Raw genomic sequence first — 19,961 nt, forward strand, 5'->3', positions numbered from 1 at the left:
TTTTGAAACAGCCATCAAGTTTAGGATGACAGGTCTCTCACCTCCCACCTGCTAAACCAAACTAGCAAACTTCACAAATGCTTCTTCTCTATTTCCATTGAAACAGAAAACCACATTTGTCTCATTGCTGGAAGTTCTGAGAGAATTCATGGGTAAACCATGTGTATAATCAATGAATATAAAGATGTTATAATTTGAAATTACGAAATAAACAAGAGAGCTTGGCTAAGCAGGTTATAATCACAAAAAGAGAACGGATACAATGCTTACCCACATCCTGAGCTCACTGCAAAACTCCAGAGGAAGGATCTCCGGAAGAGCTCCTTCCCCACTGGCAGTCAGCTCTTCAATGGGCCTAGGAGAGGAGCAGCCAGGCAGCACGGGTGAATTGCCTCCACCTGTGCTCCTGTGGCTGAATCACTGCTCACCCCAGGTGATCATCAGAGGTTCAGGTCGTGATTCAGCAGTTCCCCCACACCATGACTATACAAGTGCAAGTTTTAGGAAGCCACTCCAGTAACATTTTGGGCTACGCGTGTTACATTATTGCTATTTAGTGATACATTATCGCTAAAGCTGAGCAGGAGAGGATTTAAAAGTGAAACTAAATCACCCATGAACATACACTTTCACACCTCTGCCCAGTGATACTTCACTGTTGAAAACATTAGGAGATCAGCATGGTTTCTCAGAACCTGACACAACGTGTTGGGCATCACAGATTTCCAGGTCTTACCACATCCTATTCAAATATTAACAGCTACTGGAGTTGGTTCTGGTCATGGAATCGCGTTTCTAAGATTCTGAATCATCAGTTAAAAATAAGCCAGACAAATACTGCCGCTGTAATGGTCACAACCAACAAGAAGGTGGGCGGTGGAGGAGGACAGCTCTTATTGTTACAAGTAAAAGCTTTTTCCTTCATAACTACCAAGATACAGATGGAGGAAAAAAAATTATTTCCTTCAGTGAGTGAAATTATCAGCTATTTACGTGTAACTATGGCAACATTCACAAAGTGTGAAAAGGAAAAATGGATAAAAGCAGAAAAATAAATTTACAAGGAGATTAGGAGCAAATAAAATTAAACACAATTGATGCTACATTTTTTTTTTTTTCTTCCAAAAACAAGTGTAGTTCCACTTAACAATGATCCTCTCCAAAGGAAATTAACAATCTCATTCACGTGCTGGCTTTTTAGCCCACAGCCAGTTTTTATAGTTGGAAACCTGTCAAAGAAAAATGAGTCTATTTTCTACAGTAAGAGACAAAGAAGAGCTGCTGCAGTCGATTTTTAACTGCTTGCAAAACTTGGCTTTTCCTTCAGACTTAATCCCACAATCACAAAGAGCACACAGGCAGAACATGTTGCAGTATTTGCCCTCAGTCAACCCTGAGTTGACTGGGAAAGGTGTGACCATTACACCTTGTCTCACCATGGGTAGAAAATCTCCTGGAAGTGTTTACAAAACCCTCTAAAACTACAAGATCAGTTATGTGGTGGCATCACCTGTCTAACCAAGGGTGAAAGGTTGTTGGAAGCTAGGCATAGAAGGACTGTGCTTCCTGTACTGCTCCTCCAGTGCAGGCAATGCTGAGTATGATAGTGGTTGAAAGGCACTTGGCCACCGAGAAGGACTTGGATGGGTTCCTCACGTACACCTGCACGTGTTGCAGCAGAGTTGGAGGTACAGTGGTCCAGCCTCCCCACTGCCACCAGTCCACTACTGACAGACTGCTGTTTCCTGATTCCAGTGCTGTAGAGGCAGCTGGGTATAGGTACATTATCTGTAGTTTGTGCTAGGAAACTGTTCTGTGTTTTACAGCTCTCCAGCAATTTAGTCAAAATATAAGCCAAGAACATTCAGCATGGCTTTTTTATTTTTATTTTTTTGAGATGGCGACATTAGTGTGAATATTAATGTGATATTTCAGTGTGAATAGTGACATGGTCACATAAAATCAGGGGTCTCAGAAGAAAAGAAAATTATGAAGTTATCATCGCATGTAAGAAATAAAGATGTGGTTAGAGAAAAGAAAGGAACAATAGTTACATGTAAGAAGCAACAAAGCTTTTCAGGTAAAAAGGCCAAATAACAGACATTTCACATGAAGACTGGGTGCAGTTCTACAATCAGGAAAAGCTGAACAGGAACCATGTAATAAAGAGATTTCATTTGCCTACAGTTTGAAAGAAAAAAACCTTTTAAAACACTGCTTTTTGGCAAAGGGAAAATTAGTACCTGATGTTACCCATAAACCTAGCTCTGCTTTACAAAGGGAACTCGTGGGCCTCTCAGCCATTAACCTTAAAAGCCTGTCTTGTTAGCAGATAGCTTTTATTTTCAATCCTCCCAAGCACCTTGCACTTTCACATAGCAGAACCAGAGGAACTAAAAATCAAACATTCCTTCCTCCTGTCAGCTTGAGATGGCACCTCTCCTTCCCACAAGGTCTGACAACCCACAGCCCCCTTCTGCAGTTCCAGCACAGGCTCTGGTTACACACTTGAGTGAGTATAGGAAACACACAACTGTGAAGATGAACTCTTCTCAGTCTAATGCACCCCAGCTATAATCTCATTCACTGGCACTTGTGGACATGGTATTCTAGGATATGGAAAGCAAATGGACAAAGCACAGACTTGGTAACAGGAAGAGCAGATCTGAATACTTGTTGTCACCTTCAAAAGGAGAGACACTGCATGTGCTACAGAATGTGGAACCTAGAGTGCAGCACATTCACACAAAGCACAGGAAATGTGCTGTTCTGAATCTTCAGGGATTTGATGCTCTGAAACATCATACCCCTAGTGACACTTGTGCACTGTTACTTTGATTGACTGTAATGGTATTGGTGGTTTCTTGTTACCTGAAAAAGCTCTTACACAAAACTGAAGAAGTTAACTGAGATAAACATCAGTCCATTGAGTATCTAATGAATTAATTATCACGGCTGATTTTTTCCTGAGTGAAATCATCCTACTGTTAAATGTAGAACAAAAATAAGGGAAATCCACAGCATATAAAACAACTTAACAGTTACAGCATCTTGTAGCTCTGCAGATCTTCCCACTTAGAAGACATGGTTAATGAATGTGGAGATTTTTGTTTGTTTGTTTTTTAAAGTGCTGTGTCCATACCCAATAGCAACGCAATTGGTGCTTTTCACTGCCTCCCATCCTGGACCTGAATGACCAATTCTACACCACAAGTCCCAGCTGATTCACTGGGTAACAAAAACGCAGTGGTTCTTCACAATCGGTCTTGGGAGACGACCACCTTAAAGACATTTGGACTGTCCCACACTATGTAGCTTAAGGTTCTCACTGCACCTCGGCAGGATTGTACAAGGATTGTTTCCCTCATCTCTCTTCCTTTACTTTGACAAGTAAGTACCAAACAAATGTTGGCAAAGCAAGGATACTTGCAATGCTGTTGCAGTCATGCAGAATGAGGGCTCCTGATAACAAAACACAGTCCGTGTTGAGATACACAGCCTGCTCTTTTTCAGCTATTGCTGCCTGGCACCCACAGAGTCCTACTGAACCACTCCAACCAAGCTAGGAGAGCAATGTGCTATCCAAACAGATGGCTGCAGCCACAGGCAGCCAAGGGACCACAGTTTTTTTCATGATGCGTAGGTGTTGACAGCACTTCCAGACAGAAATCCAAATGGCTGTCATTTCTGAGCTTCTTCTCTAAAGGGGATATGTAAGTATTAATCTACCTCTGAGACAGGCTGCCCTTCACAAGATAAGATCTACCCCTTACTTATAATTGCTGGACTCTCTGTAACACTTGCAGAATCGTCCTTTCCCAAGCTGTCGTGCAGCAACCTCTACATGCCTTAAGCTACAGCTGACCTCTCAGGTAAGGTGGACTTCAAGAATGAAAAAAAATAATTTATACACATTTCTGAGGAGTCTTCTGTTCAGTTCAATACATAGAGCTAATTACAAGTTAGCACAGAGGTAAGAATAGTGGGAAAGCTTTTTGGCTTTCTGCTTGTTTACACACACACAAAAGAAATACAGAGACACATTTACTCTGCATTTACAAACAAATGATTTCACATTCTGCACATCATTGCTCCATACTGACAATGCCATGTAAAGTGCTTACGATTAGGAAGGTTCCTCATTTCAGACCTGTTGACAGTAGCACAGCTACATCGGTTTTCAAAGGACAATGTTGATTTATTCTGTATGAGCACATGACTTGTCAGGATTTTGGGATGAGCTGTCAGATTCAGCTGGGTAAGGTTTAAGGTATATCCACTCTACATAGACTACACCAAAGATGTCCAACAACCTTGAATTAAATAGCGATGAATCAAGCTTAGGAAGGCTGATTTCAGCTAAATCTACATACTAACAACTGCTCTGGCTTTGCCCAAGACAAATACAAGTATTAAGAAAATTAAAGAATGAATGGAAGGGACAGTCAAAGGCTGTTGCTAGGTTGCCTCAATAAAGCAGAGCAATTTGATGGTATTTGCAATGAATTAGGGACAGAACGATTCCATTAGCTGCTTCAGTTTTCACTTCCTTTCTCTATTAGCTCACATCAGGCTTAAAACATGCTTTCTTGATGCCTTATGTCCTGTGGTCCAGTAAATTGCCACAGCATTCAGTAACACAGATCTCAGACAAACCCTTGACAAGGCATAGCCATTCCATGAAAATAATATCACTTGAACACTAATTAGCAGAAATGCACACAAAGACTCTCAGACAAAACAGTGAGCTCCATTGGGTGAAGTGGGCTTTCCTTAGATCCCCAGTCAATGGCAGTCTACAATAAAGTGACTTAAAAAGCTACTTAAAGATTGATCAAATAAAGATGAAGTTGAAAATCTATACTTAGTATTCTAATTTTCTTTTCAACAAAGGAAAGAGAAATTCTAAAAGGCCTTAAATATTTGGTCTCAGCTGGCTTCCTTCCTCCACAGGTCATGATGACACCTGATGTTCCAATGAAGAGCCAGGAAGTGGTCAAGCCCTTCAAAATGGCAGAAATAAACAACCAGTAGAAGCCCTGCAATGGTTTTCCTCTTTCATTATCTGAGTATCTTTTCAACATGCTTGTTGAAACGACACAGCAACGGCTTTAACAGCATACAAAAGCACAGTGGCTGGACTGCTAGGAAGATAATCCCTTGATCTTTTTCAGCTCTGTACCCTATTAGCAAAGCCTTTCATACTGCTCAAAGATACCTAATGGCTGAGATGCTTTGTGACAGGGTAAGAGCAACAGTGCAGCAGGGATTTGACATCCTCTTCTGTCTCCTGGAGCCTTCATGGACACCTACGTAATTCCCATACTTGTCTACTCAAGACTGGCTGGGTCTACCTCTGTTTATCTGCCAGGCTATCCCTTACAAAGCTATACAGCTGTACTTACTACCCAGACAACAGTTAGTAAGAACCCTAGAGGGACAAGAACCCCATGGATTTCTTCCCACTAGGCAGGAGCCCACCCCTTCCTTGCTCCAGGTCCCTCCCTGCAGTGATGAGCAACACATCGACCTGCCTGAAGGCACCACAGCTTGAGAGCCACAGTGCACTCACCGGCTTGCATTTTCTCCTGTGTCCTGGAAGCAGTTTGAAAAGGCTGTAAATTTAGCTTAGGAGAAAAAAAAAAAAAGAAAAAAAGCAGTCTCACATAGATCAGCCATGGCTGCGCACGAGGTACTCATTTAAAATTCTCTCATAATTGTAAAGAGCCCCTTGAGAAGAACAAATAAGCCCTGCCATGTTTCCTAATCTTGCTACACTAGTTATACAGAGAAATGTTCACCCCTAATGATGACACAAAAGCTGCTGTAAGCTTTTCTTCCACCACGCTGCTGCTTATATCAGCTATTATTCAGTGGCTCCATCCTAACGGTGGAGATTCATTTTTGCTTTTCATTCTTCCTCCCAGAGGGCAACAGATGTAATAACTTATTCCCTCTCTGGCACATTAAGGCTTGAAAAATTAATGCAGTGCTGCTGAGATTTCCACTTCCAGCTTTACTTAGAATGCCAAAGCTTTGAATTCCACAGGAAAAAAAAAAAATTAAGTAATAAAACGCTTATTTTAAGTTTGTTAATGCACTTGTCTGTTATAATGCATTTCTCTATTTTCAGCAAAATAACATTTCTAGTAACTAATCTCCCAGATTTTTTCCTGCTTCTGAGCTATTACTTTACCATCTAACTGGGAGCTCTCTGTTTCACAATTATCGCAGACTAACCAAAATTTAAGCACTGTTATCAATTGTGTTGATTTAAAAAAAAAAAAAAAAAAAGTAATCAATTAAGGATACGGGATGAACATAGATAAGCTTGCTGGCAATAGGTTTTATCAGAAAGCTCTAAAGAACTCCCCAGTCACATCACTCTGCAGCTTACTCAGTCACACATACACACAACGCATAGCTTATGGTTTACACCCACTCCATCCCTACAAAAACACTCCCTAGTGACATGAATTTTGTCAAAGAGTAAGATGGCCCAAACCAAATTCCACCTGTGCTTTACTGCTCTTGTTCAAAGTGCCACTTTGGAAGCAGCACAAGAAACAGATTTACCACTGTTACCACTGTGGAGTTTGCCCAGGGTTTGGCACGCCACAGGGCTTGCAGAATGGAATCACAGCCTGCCTAGGTAAAGAGCTGTTGTAGAGAATTATGCACTGTGTCATCCTTAGGGGATATTGGGTTTTGCACATCATGGTATTTCTCTCTACATCAGCACTATCTAATAATTTATGCCATATGTTCCAAAGGCGTATCTGCAAACTGGCTACCTTCAGAGATAAGAAAATAAACAGTCCTATCTCAGGTGACTATGGTCAAAGAAATCAGTAAGAAGAATAATGCATGAGCAGAAGAATGCTGAGAGGATCAAGAGGGAAATCACAGATGGGAACTATGCCTCATGCGAACACCACGCACAAGTTCTCTCTCTCCACCTCTCATATATTCACTGTTAAAGAGATAAAACAATCCCTCAGCACCAACTTCATCCACAACGAGTCAATTCTCAGCGTCACAACACTCAAATGGACAGAAAGCCTCAAACTAAATGTAGAGATTCAAAATACACCAGCATCTACAGAGAAAGCAAGTCCTGGGCCACGTTACCCAGCAGTGCAAGGTATTTTCTAAAGCTCCTGCTTTGTGTATTTAACACTTGCAAGCAGTGGAACTCACGTTAACCACACATCATGTCAGACTGCCCTTTCACTCCCGCTTACAGCTACTCACTTCTCCCCACCCTAATAGAAATCGTCAAGTCATTTCTCCTATGCCTTTCAGGCAACGGCTGTGCCCCAGAGAGCATCAGCTGTTACAGAACACAGGCTTCGTATTTCCAGTCCCTAGCAACACTTACTCCTTTATTCCAGAGAGAGGTCTCCGTTTCGTTAAAAGCTGGCTCTGGCGATTCAGGTTTCCTCATCTCAGAAGATTTCCCTTACAGGTTTTGATCTGCCAGCATCAAAGACATCCTCCTGTTCAGAGCATGCCTCAGTGATCACACAATAAGCAGCAGAAAAGTTTCAGACACAGCTACTCGTTCCCCAGGAGACCAAAGGCAATTAATGCCATGTTTTTCTGCAAGGAGCAAAGCTAATGAACCCTGATTTCCTACAGAAGACATTCATCTTCTACCCAGCCTGTACACTGTTAACCCACTGAGCTACTCCACCTCGTACCTCTCGCCTTACCCCACTCCTCCTGCATCGTACTGTGAGGAACTGCCAAGCATCCAGCTTCCCCTTGTTGCTAACAGCCCCTCCACAGGGCCCTCAGCGTCCCCCATGCACATTTTCGATTTGTTCCATCACCTGCATGACAACTCACACTGTGGCTATATGCATGCTCAGGGAGCAGCAAACAGCAGCCAGGCAGAGTGAGAAATGTTTGCACCTCCAACAAGCAGCCCAAGGAGCAATTTTAGAGAAAACCATAGGAACTTCATAGCTGTGAGACCACAAAATTGTCAGGTTTTTCTGTAATAGTACAACAAACTTACAGCAAAAGCTGTAAGGAAGCACAGGAGGAGTAAGAACAAACTGTCTGAGTACATTTTCCTGTTCTCTGAAAACCAGGCGACTAAAAGAACACTGAAGATCTTCTTCCATTACTGAACTGTGACCTTGGCTCAGTCACATATACTGATCAGTATCTGAGCCACCACAGTTGTGGCATCGACCATCATTGTATTTCCAATAAAAACGTGAAAAATGGTTGTTAATTAATACTGGATCATGACGATCAAATGCCATTTTCATCAGTTAGCCATATCAAGCTTGAAGGTAAGCAGAAGCTGACTAGACTCACTCTAAAGAGTCACCAGATCATTTTATTTCCCTCAGTGGATGCTTGAACTGGATTATTCTCCCTCAAACAAGCTGGGAGCACACTCAGAGGAACCCTCTGCACACAGCTACCCGCTTGCTGAACGGACGCATCCTGTACCAGTTTTAGATCTGACCCAACTTGCGAACCAGCACCTGCACAACTAGCCAGGATTTGGAATAAGCTGCAAACATCAGAATGCAACACACCTATAGAGCTAGTTAACTTTCCCTACCTATGCCTGCTTCCAAAAGATGAACTTCATCTCACATTCGTGTGCCATGGTCAACTATTCCAACTGGAAACCGAGCTGACTTGGCCAAGCACTCACTCAAGAAAAAAATTATTTAGCAGGCAGCACTTGGGGAAAGGGAAGAAGATTTTAGGAGGCAACATTTACCTTCCAGTCTGCATCTTTCTTTCAGGTCGCTGTAATCTGCAATTGCTGCTGTTTGTAACAGCGTCTGAATAAGTTGTTTGTAGCTTCCACCTCATTCTTAACAATCCAACCCTGCAATTTAAAAAAAAAAAAAAAAAAAGATGAAAGGAGCATTACATCACCAAAGAATGTTAGCAACCTATTCACGCCCCAGACCCATAGAATTCACAGTTTTGTTTTTAAAAAAGAAACAATCTTAAGGATATAATCTAACTGTACTAATTAAAGCAGTTGAGAATTAGGCATAACATTTCTGATAAGGGCCTAGAGGAAACATCCCTGTTTTCAGTACTCTTCACAGATACGCTACGTCTATTCAACAGGACCATGGCTGTCCCATTAACTTCTGCCATCTGTGCTCAGTTAAAGTGATTTGATGTTACCATTCTCATCATTTGATCACGTAAACCTTTTCTCTCAGTACCTTAAGTACTACTTAAGGAACTGCAGAACAGTGTATTTTCGAGGGAGAAAATTTTTGGCGTAATTCCTTCAGTGCACAAGATCAGCTTTTTTGTTAGCTCCATTTTTAAGTCATCTACGTGGGATCCAGTTATTTAAGTTTGATTCATCTTCTTTTAACCTGGTGTTAGAAGGAAGATGTTCGTGCCTTAGCTTTAAGCTTACTGATGACAGGAGCAGCAAATCGATACATTTCTTGAAGAGGGTTAGAGATACCATCAAAGGGAAAACAACGTCTGCATCCATTTTATTTCCAAACTAGTTCTTAAACTGAGAGGCAGAACAAAGATGCGTGAAATGGCTTTGCTAGGAAGCAACTTAACGGCATGGGAAAAACACCTCGACAAAGAACGAAAAGAAAAATGAGGTCACGGGAGAGAGAGCACGTGGTCAACCTCTTCAATGTTCGTTGCATCTTGGTCACATCCTAGACTGATCTCTAACTACTAAAAATGGTGTTAGAGCCACTGACGTTTTATTTGTAGGAAATAAATGCTTACAAGAGGAAAAGAGATCACTTAATTTTCAAGACCGAGAATACCTGCAAAGGAATTTGTTAAACAACTGTAAAGCCAAGGAGAAATGCTTCACAGCGTCGGAAGAGCTCTGACTGAGGATTCACAAACCACGTGTGAAACTACTTCAGACAGTTCTTAATCACTAGCTTAAAAAGCAACAGGCACTCAGAATGCCATCAGTACCAAGGTGAATGTCACATACATTGCAAAGCTTTTTTTTTTTTTTTAAATTGGCAATGCTTGAAATAGATGGGAGAGACTTTGCAGGCTATCAGGAAGGTACAGAAACATGGAGGCGATACAGCACAAATGCTGCACTTGCTGCAAACTCTCTCACAACGTGTACAGAAATACCTAAAAGTTTGCAGAACGCTTTGACAGAATGAAAAAAAACAAGTGAACCTTGTCTAAAGGCTTTAAAAACAGAGAGGGAAATGAAGAAGACAGGGATGAGAGGGAAAAGGAGACAAAAGCCATTTACAGCACTATGAGGCCAGACCCTCTGCGTGTACATTCATACAGCTCTCCAGTTTGTGAGGACTCCAGATGAGCTCCTCCTGAACAGCATTCCCTTTTCTATCAGCCACAGGCAGTACAGCAGCAACCATCTGAACCAGTCAGAAGCCTCAGCGCATGAGCACCTCAACAAACCCGCATCAAGTACGGCCATCTCTGTTCCAAAACTGGTGATCCTTAGAACACCTCAGGAGCAGGCTCAGCTGGAATACTAACGCATAAATTTGTGCACAGCAGTGACAGCCAATGAAGGCACCACCTCCTTCCACGGAGCACAGAGCCTGAGCCTGCAGCCAGCTGCCCCCCCCGGGGTGGCAAGACCATCTTAGCTGTCTTTGCCAGCCTTAATGACTCCGATTCTACAATTCTGAAAGAACTCAAGCAGTCCCTGAAAAGAGCAACTAGCTGTACGCATGATCCTTGCGATATACGAAGCGTTAGCATATAATTTATGTTTATTAGACACCATGAGGTTCGATAAATCATTGTTTTCATTTGTAGAGCATTATTAGAGCAGTGATTTAACTGAGGGAATTCTTCCTCATGGCCCATAGGAGTGAAAGGTTAATGGCATAATGTATTCCTATAAAACAAATAGTAGACTTCCCCCATCCCTCAGCCAGCAGGTGGTAAATTAGCAGGTAATAAAGTGCGTATGTAATCTGCATTCACAGGCCAATAAATAACGTTCAGGGGCCAGTTGTACCTGCTCCAGTTGACAGTACATCAGGGGGACTGTACAGCTCCACAGCAGTATGGGAAAGGTACGGGGACCAAAGGGAGCTGCTGCTGCAACAGCCTGACTTGAACACTGATATATGCCAGATTCCAACAAAAGCAGCACATCTAGGATATTGCAGCAGTGCTCATAAATCCCATACCGTGCTATAATAAAGTACGGCTCCTACATGTGGCAAACACACACTGCCGTGATCCCTTCGGCTCCTGACATTTACTCTGCTATCCTATTAACACTGGTGGCATTTCAGTCAGGAACCGGAATAAGCTGAGGAAAAAAATATCGTAATATGCGATGAAGGACAAACTAAAAAAAAAAAAAACACACCCAAAATAGCATGCTACCTCTTGCTCTGAAAGCAGAGTGTATTACTCACGTATTCCTACGGACGGGACTCACAGCACGGGTTAACGCAGCACGCCCTTCCCGCCCAGCGCTCCGCAGCAGCCGAACGCCGCTGAGCTGCAGCCGGGGCGCGAGGAGGGCGCCTGGATTTGACCTATTGGCTAAACAGCCCTGCGAAAAGCAAAGAAATACGCGGCCTTGCTTTCCGTTTCGATAAAGGGATGTGAGGGCAGGCTTCAAGACTGCGAAACTTTTTTCTTTTGCATATCTCCCCGTTCCATCGCCGCTGTCTGGGAGCGCGCACCTTCGTGAACAACTCTTTACGGCTGAAAAGAGGGGAGATTTCATCAAAAATCCGACCGACTCCGTGAGAGCTCACCGAGATGCCTCACAGCTTCAATGCACGAGTGCAAATGCCCGAGTTAACAATGGCTCGTTAAAGGGTCCTTATCGCTTCTACAGGGATTGCGGATGACTCAGCACGACAGCTTTTACCTGTGACAAAAAAGACGTCCTGGCGCCCTGTTGAGCTCAGAGCCCCACCGAACGCTCTGCTTCTGCCTTCTGCTCCGAAATAAAGCGCATAATTATTTGGATCTACGGAAATAGGTATAACTAGAGGGTGCACCCATCACAGCTGCACGTACATGCAAGCGCTAGCTTTGCCCCGGCAGAGTAGCAGCCCTCTGGCACTCAGCTCGTGCTTTCAACACCTGTTCATCAGGACAGGCGTTTTGCTTCGTCTCAATTAGCTGTGGAGCGGCTTCCACCTGTTAGCAACAACAGAAGAACATTTTGCAAAGAAAGAAAGAAAAAAAAATAAAAAATAAAAAAAAAATAGGCCAACCTAACATTTCCCTTCATGGCTGATAAGCAGTATCTACTTATTGTAGAGAACACGCTCCAAAAGACGCCTAAAAGCGTATTCGTCGCGGTGCTTTGCAGATACCAAGACGACGCTTCCATTACTCTGCAGCCATTCCACAGCACCTGCCTGGGGATGACGGAAATGGCTGCCCCTACTTGTGCTTGCCAAATGGCGGCCTGGGCTCTAACTAATTGCGCTGTAACAAGAGAGCAATACCGGCCGATGAACTCCATGTTGAACCGGACCGCAGCTTTAGAAGAGCCCATTAAGACCAATCCGCAACTAATAATGACATCAAGAAACAACAACAACAAAGCACCAGGGAGGAAAAGGTAAAGGACAATAAAGCACCAGCAAAGCCTATTGCCCCGCGTGCTCGGCGTTGTTCCGAAGACGTTAAAACCAATTCAAATGCAGCAATGCTTTAAGCACGACACAAGGCTCGCTGTCAGCTCCTCCACCTGCCTGCCATCAGTCTGCAGAACCCTTCGTGCTCTACTCATCCTTCCAGTGGGACAACGTGTTAAATAATCGCCTATTCCAGACCTCACAAACAGAACAACATCTCTCATAAGGCAGAAGACGACAAACGTTCAGACGCTCTCTTCAAAACACAACAAATATTCATAGATATATGTTTCTCCTCCTCGTATGCTTCACCTGACTCACTTACTGATAAGCTTCTAGCATTTTTTCTTTTCCTCTGAGATTATAAATCAGAATGGATATAATTAAACGATGACTCCTGGTTAACACTTTATAGTTCCTAAAGAAAAAACACCACCAACAAAACACCTTAACAAAACCTATTATTTTACTCTTGATGCCTATAATTAATTATAAACGTTTCAATCTTGTCTGAAATAAAAGTTATTCATAGAAGAGGCAATAAAAACAGAGAAAGCCAGCCAAAACACATTACTCACCATTTTCTCTCCTAGCTGTTTGCAGGTCTTGTGCTTCCAGAAGTGGGAACAAGACTGGGGAGGAAGGGTTGCCCCAAGCAGCACTAATAGAGCCCATGCAGGCAGGTGGGACTGGCACACAGATGTTGCTGCTCACAGTCATTAAGGCACAAGGGCACCTCCCACTACTCTCCCCATCCTGGGCTGCCGGTGGCCATTTTTATCCTTTGGGCCTCAGATACAGCCAACCTGTTGTACCTGGAACAGTTTTGATCAGGCCCCGAGGGAATTTTTAGCCCCAGCGTTCTGCTGTCCCTTAACACGGCACTCAGGCTGAGGCTGCACAGTTCCTCAGTTTGCTGGTCTCTCATCATTTCTAACTCTTTGGATCACAATCCCCATACAACTTAGCGGGCCATTCTCACTAACAGCACACAAAATTCATTAAATCCGGAAGTCGTTAGGCTGGGAAACCAGTTTTAAAGCCCATTCCCACTGCAACATCTTAGGAGATGGTTGCTATTCAACTCAAGGGCAACATTTCAAAATATCTTACATGTTTTATTGGGAAAGGAATCAAGGATACCATCATCTAACTGCTGAAGCCTCTACTGCAACTAGCAAACAGATCAGTCCCAGTCATTTTTAGGGAAGTACTGATGTTTAAAATCAATATAGCTTGCTTTTAAATAAGCGTAGCAGTCCTATTGCCCTCAAGAGAGTTTTAGCACATATTTAAATTTAAGGACAAGATAAAATATTTTCCTGAGTCAGTAATATATATTACAAGCTCTTCTAATTACAACAACTTGCAAATATATCTTTTACACTGTACTATATCTCACCTGTGTTGAATTGCCAATAGCACCCAGCATTTTTCCATTCTTGGTATGCTCTTATCCCACCAGCCCAGGCTGTGCTGCTGTTTTTGTTCTCCAAACTGCCTGACTTTATGATTCTGTTCATTTCACACCTGGCAACACAGAAAATGCAGAGGTAATAGAGGGGAAATCCTCCAGCAATCAGGAAAACGACCAGAACCGCAGCAGTGATGTGTACTATTTTCTCAAGAAGCAATAAAAAGCACGTGAATTTTCAAGAGAACTGCAAGTCATTGTTTGCTACGGTGACAAGCCAGCATATGCTCACGTTGTCATTTCACAGAATCACAGAATCACAGAATCACAGAATCACCCGGGTTGGAAGGGACCTCAAGGATCATGTAGTTCCAACCCCCCTGCCCAGCAGGGCCACCAAACACACACATTCAGATCAGGCTGCCCAGGACCCCGTCCAACCTGGCCTTGAACACGTCCAAGGACGGGGCATCCACAACCTCCCTGGGCAGCCCGTTCCAGGGCCTAACTACTCTCCTTGTGAAGAACTTCCCCCTAACATCCGACCTAAATCTTTCCTCCTTCAACTTGGATCCATTTCCCCTAGTCCTGCTGTTGTCAGCCCTTCTGAAGAGTTTACTCCCCTCCTGGGTGTAGGTTCCCTTCAGGTATTGATAGGCTGCAATGAGGTCGCCCCGCAGCCTTCTCTTCTCCAGGCTGAACAAGCCCAACTCCCTCAGCCTGTCCTCATAGGGGAGGTGCTCCAGCCCCCTGATCATCTTAGTCGCCCTCCTCTGGACCCTTTCCAAGATCTCTATGTCTTTCTTGTACTGAGGGCTCCACACCTGGACACAGTACTCCAGATGGGGCCTCACAAGAGCCGAGTAGAGAGGGACCATTTAGAGAGGGTCATTTAGCAACATGGAAGATAGCACTCATCGTAACTGTCACAGAGCAAAATATCAGAGAGAGAGGTGTTGTCATACAAAGTAACTCCATGCAAAATGTGTCACGTGCTGCCTGGATGTTGAAGTTGGAAGCAGATTTTATACAGAAATACAAAAACAGAAAAGATCCCTAGGTACGTACCTATGCACGTAAATGCACATTCTCCTCTCCGAGCAGGGAGAACAGCAGAGGAGATGAGAACCAGATGCGAACTTCCTCGAGCTGAGCTTCTGCAAGATGTCCAGGAGGAAGCGCCAGAACAGTCAACCAAAAGACATGGTGGGATGAGGTCAGGTGTGGATAAAATCCTGAGCCCTTTTCTTAGAGGAAGGAATAATTCCTAAGACCGAGGATATGGAGAAAGAAGAGCATCAAGCAGTAGCAGTTAGATTCCAATCCCATGAAATGTTCTATGCGTCTGGAACAAGTTGTCCAGAGGGGTGGTGGATGCCCTGCCCCTTCCCTGGATTCGTTCAAGGCCAGGCTGTGCAGGGGTCTGAGCACCTGATAGAGCTGTAGGTGTGCCTGTTCAGTGCAGGGCAGTTGGACTAGATGTCCTTCATGGTCCCTTCCAACTCAAACGATTCTATAATACTGTAAAAGAAAAGCAACCGAGACTCGGGAGCTCTGCTTTGAATCTATTTCACACACTTCTCGACCTATTTTACATTCATCTTCTAAATTCCCCCGCCACCCCCCCAAAAACAACTGCCCTGCATGTTTCACCATTAAATTATGCTTCGGAAATCACTGGCGATTTCATGTAGTTCACAGACAATGTTGCCATGTTACATGTTCAAGCTAACTTTCCCAGACAATGTTGCCATGTTACATATTCAAGCTAACTTTCCCATTATTTCATTTACTGCTCCAGTAACCATTGGGACTGCAGTGGAACGGGAGCACATCCAGCAGAGCATAGGTTGTGGGATTGATTCCCTGTTTGTATGGAAAGCTTCTGTGTAAAATAATGCATAAAAAGGAAGTCAAATACAGATTAGTTATTCAATAAGGCATAAATAATTAAGAAGGATTTAATAAAACTAAACTTTAAGCTAACTGTATTTCCATCAATATTTGATAGGTGTTCATTAAGTTTAGAAAATATATTGTTTACATTTCACATTGTGAAATAAATCCGTTCCTAAAATGTCCAAATTGGTCACACAGCACAGACACATATCATACAAAACCTCTGGGAGAAAATCTCATTATTTTAGTGGCAACTTGTAAATAACCATTATCCTGTTGTTTCCAGCAAAGGCTTGTTTCAAAAGCACCCTTACAAAAAGACAGAGGAAAAAGAAAGGAAAAATTCAATAACAGGAAATATATAGTGTAATAAACGTATGCCATGTTTTTCAGGGAGGGGCGAGCCTGTAGGGGCCCTGGGGTAAAGGGGAAACAAATGTCATCTTTCTTTTTATATAATTGTATACCCGTGTGCTTTATATAATCAAAATGAATACTTCAATTTGCTACACATTTAGCTGGAGGAAAAGAAGGCATATGGAAGAAAAGCCCCAGGGGCAAATGATCTCACTCACCTGGAAAACAATGTGTGCGTTAATGGAGTAATTTGTTAATTAAAGATTCTAAGATGCCCACCAAAGCCATTTATTTTTGAATTACCACTTCCTTGAGTCGAACAAGATCCCGGCTAAAATGTAATTAGAAACTCTATTTTTCCTCTGTCTCAGTTGTTTCTGAGCACAATCAATTTGACAAGGATCCCCAGAGTTACCTCGGCAGCAGATGGTCCGCACGCTCACCCAATCAGCGCCGTGCACCAAGAACAAAAAAGATAAAACAATTTCACGCCTGTCGCTAGAGCTCCGAGATGCAGTGCTGGATTGAATTATCTTGAGATTAAGCTCCTTATTTGCAGTGGAACACAAAACAGGGACAACTGCCTAAGACGAATAAGTACTCATTTGTAAGACTCCAAACACAGAGCAATTTTTGTTGTTGGTTTTTGTTTTGTTTTGTTTTGGTTTTGTTTTAGGTACACTGAAAATGCAGGCAGTGCCTTTTCAGCTCTCAGTAGCAAAGATGAGAACTTGGCTGTAAGGATTTATTTAGAGGCACGTCCATTCCACTGACACCTTGGAATGCTTTCCATTGCAACCATGTGGCAGCCCATTAGGGAACTTACAGCTGCTTTTTGGTTTTTTTTTTTTAGAAAGTAACAACAATTTGCTGTGCTTCGTGTTAATAACTCTAACAACTGTTCTGTTCATTTTAGAAGGAAATGACTTGGCTATGTTTAGAAATGTAGAATTGTTCAGGTCAGAAAAGACAATTAGGATCACATAGTCCAACCATCCACCATCACCACCATACAGCTAACCATGCCCTTCAGTGCCACATCTTTCTTTTTACTAGCTTGCATACAGCAGTGTAAAAGAATAACATTCATACGTGTGTTCATCAGGAAGGGTCCTAATTTCCAAGTCTTTCAAGGGTGCTCTATAGGTTGCTGTGACATGGTGACAGAAGAATTGTGCTGTAAGAAGCAGTGCTTGACTCCAACTCCTGTTGCTGCTGTTGGCTTTGCCCCAGGTTTGAGCCCTGTGTGGTACTTGATTTCCTTCAGCCCCTGAGACAGGAACCCAAGGAATGAAATAGATAAATCTTGCGATAAGGAGCTAGGAGTTGTTCTAAAAGTCTACTCCCAGGAGCAAAACATAGTAGGAAGTTGGGACAAATGTTGTCATGGGACAGTGGGATGCTACATATTGCCTGGAATGGTTGTGCTTATTCCCATTGGAGGTGTTTGGCCCAAAATGTTGGCAGATTACGAGTAATTGGAGCAGAGCTTTGTTTTGACGGGTTGCTAAGAGACACACTCAGTGCCATCGTTGGCTCTCCAGGAAAACTACAAAAATCCCTAAAAAGTCTCACAGTATATATTAAAATTAAGTTTGGGGAATTCTTAAACAAAGGCATCAGGGAAGAGCTGTCCTTTTTAAAAATTTTTGAATCAGATGCATGTTGTGCATCAGTCAGAGAACAAGCTATGAACACATACACCTAAACCTGAATCCACTGAAAAATTGTTTTGTTGTGGTAAGAATTTAAAAGCACAGTAATTGAAGTTTACGTGAAAATAACACAGGGGCAGGAGGGTGAAGTGCTTTAAACACAGCATGTAAGGCATCGTCTGTCATCAGGACACACAGCAAATAATGCTGTTCTATTTGCAAGGTAATAGGCATTTATGGAGAAGAAAAGTGACAAAGACCTTGGCAGGGCAGGTAGGAAAACAGTTACCATTTGGGATATAGAGTTTCAGTTTGGCTGCTACAGAGGGAGAGGTTTTTCCTTGCTGGCCATTGTATCAAAGCTCAGCAAGTCTGATCTTCTCCTCCTCTCTTATATTACTTTTGGCCTCTGGCCTAAATTCAGCTGTTGGGAACTTTTAGGTTTGGGGCACTTAGTAGCTAAGAAGTGTGTTTCTTTGCAGAGAAGCAGCTCCTTTTGCCTAACTTTCCAGCATACTTAGTAGTACCGTTCTTGACTTTAAAGAACAACAGTACTTGCTGAACACAAACAAACCTGATGTTTCTCCTACAACAAACCAGAGTTGGAAGCGAGCCCAGAATTCCCCAAATCCAAAATGTTTCTCTACGTAGAACTTGCTAAAATTCTTTCCCTTTTTCCCTCATCCGTACTTAGTGGCTTCCTGGATTCCCATTTTGCTTCAGATTGGGGCTGAATGGAAGTTCCTCCCCTGTTAAGTTTGCACTGACATTAAAAAGCAGCCCGAAGCAATTCAGAAGTCCCATTTCTAGAGAACATCTCAAGTTCTGTGCTCACTGTTGCTCATCAGAAAAAAAAAAAAAAAAAAAAAAAAAAAAAAAAAAAAAAAAGATTGGTTTTTTATTCTTAATTAATTCCATTAAAAATAAATTTTAAACAGGCTCTTCCTCTCCTAATTTTATGAACATCTTCTACGCTCCTAATTATTTTAATTTCTATTAGCCTGCAGGCCATACCTTGTTTTCATAACAATTTCTCTCTCCTATACTACGTGTTCCAACATCTGTCTTATCTTTTTGGTCTTTTGTTTTCAGCATCATTGTGCATCAGCACTGTATTTTGTGTATTCTGCTGAGTACACGCGGAGCCTTTTCCAACTTGGACAATTTTTCCTAAGTCTGCTCTGACCAGAGAAAATACATTCAGTGAAACGTCCAAATAACATAACAGAGGCTAATTAAATTAACTTTTGCCCATTATTTTGTGAGCCACCAGCATCCCACAGCCAGTCATTTGTTAACTAATAATAGGTGCATTATTTATCACGTACATTGTTCCCTGACTTCAAAATGCTCCTAATGCGAATTCCTTTCTTCTCATCGCTGATAAATAATATTAAATTTGCTCAGAGGACCCACAAGCAAAATTGTAGCATATTAATTGTCTTGAGCTACGTAAATAATATTCACCACAAAAAAACTGCTTAATATAGTAAGGCTACATAAATTAACTAACACATACAAGAAAATTAACAAGAAATTATATAAGGAATGCTTTTACCAGTTATTCTTATATAACCATTCATTGCAAATTATAGCTAACACTATTAGCTGTAATTGCTTTCTGTTTGTTCTTATTCTCTTTCACTGCTGGTTTTGGAGCCACATTTGTTCTAATAAGTATCAGAAATACGGTCAGATCTATCACTCTTATTTGGCCACTATGCTTTCTGTGTAGGTCAAAGTTTGATCTATGGAGTCCAGAGACATGTCAGTTGAGAACAGTCAGTATAATAGCTTTTCTATCCTGTTCCTCTTAAATCTCTGCCTAGTACATCGCATATAATGTTGAAATATATTTTGCCCCTACCTGGTGTTATTCGATACTGATGGGGGTAGTGATGAATAGAGAATGCAAATTTACTGCTTTTGTTGCTCAACAAAGACCTTGTGGAAGTCCTTGCATTTCAGGTTTCGTTTGGGGAATAAAGTCACCATCTGCTGTATTATTTCCTCCCTAAAATTACCAGCTCATGCCAATGTAAATTAATTTCT

The 19,961-nt window shown here is 42.3% G+C and overlaps 1 long non-coding RNA gene across 1 annotated transcript; it reads right to left on the minus strand.

Moving 5' to 3' along the window:
• Positions 1 to 269: 269 nt before the first annotated feature.
• On the minus strand, positions 270 to 13,209 carry LOC128077073 (uncharacterized). The gene is made up of 3 exons (XR_008204816.1): positions 13,163 to 13,209; positions 8,750 to 8,860; positions 270 to 355 (listed from the first exon to the last, which is right to left on the minus strand). It is a non-coding gene; the product is annotated as an uncharacterized LOC128077073 (long non-coding RNA).
• Positions 13,210 to 19,961: the final 6,752 nt, after the last annotated feature.

The sequence above is a fragment of the Tympanuchus pallidicinctus genome, unplaced genomic scaffold (genome assembly GCF_026119805.1).
Source record: "Tympanuchus pallidicinctus isolate F22 unplaced genomic scaffold, pur_lepc_1.0 scaffold15, whole genome shotgun sequence".
Lineage (NCBI taxonomy): Eukaryota > Metazoa > Chordata > Aves > Galliformes > Phasianidae > Tympanuchus > Tympanuchus pallidicinctus.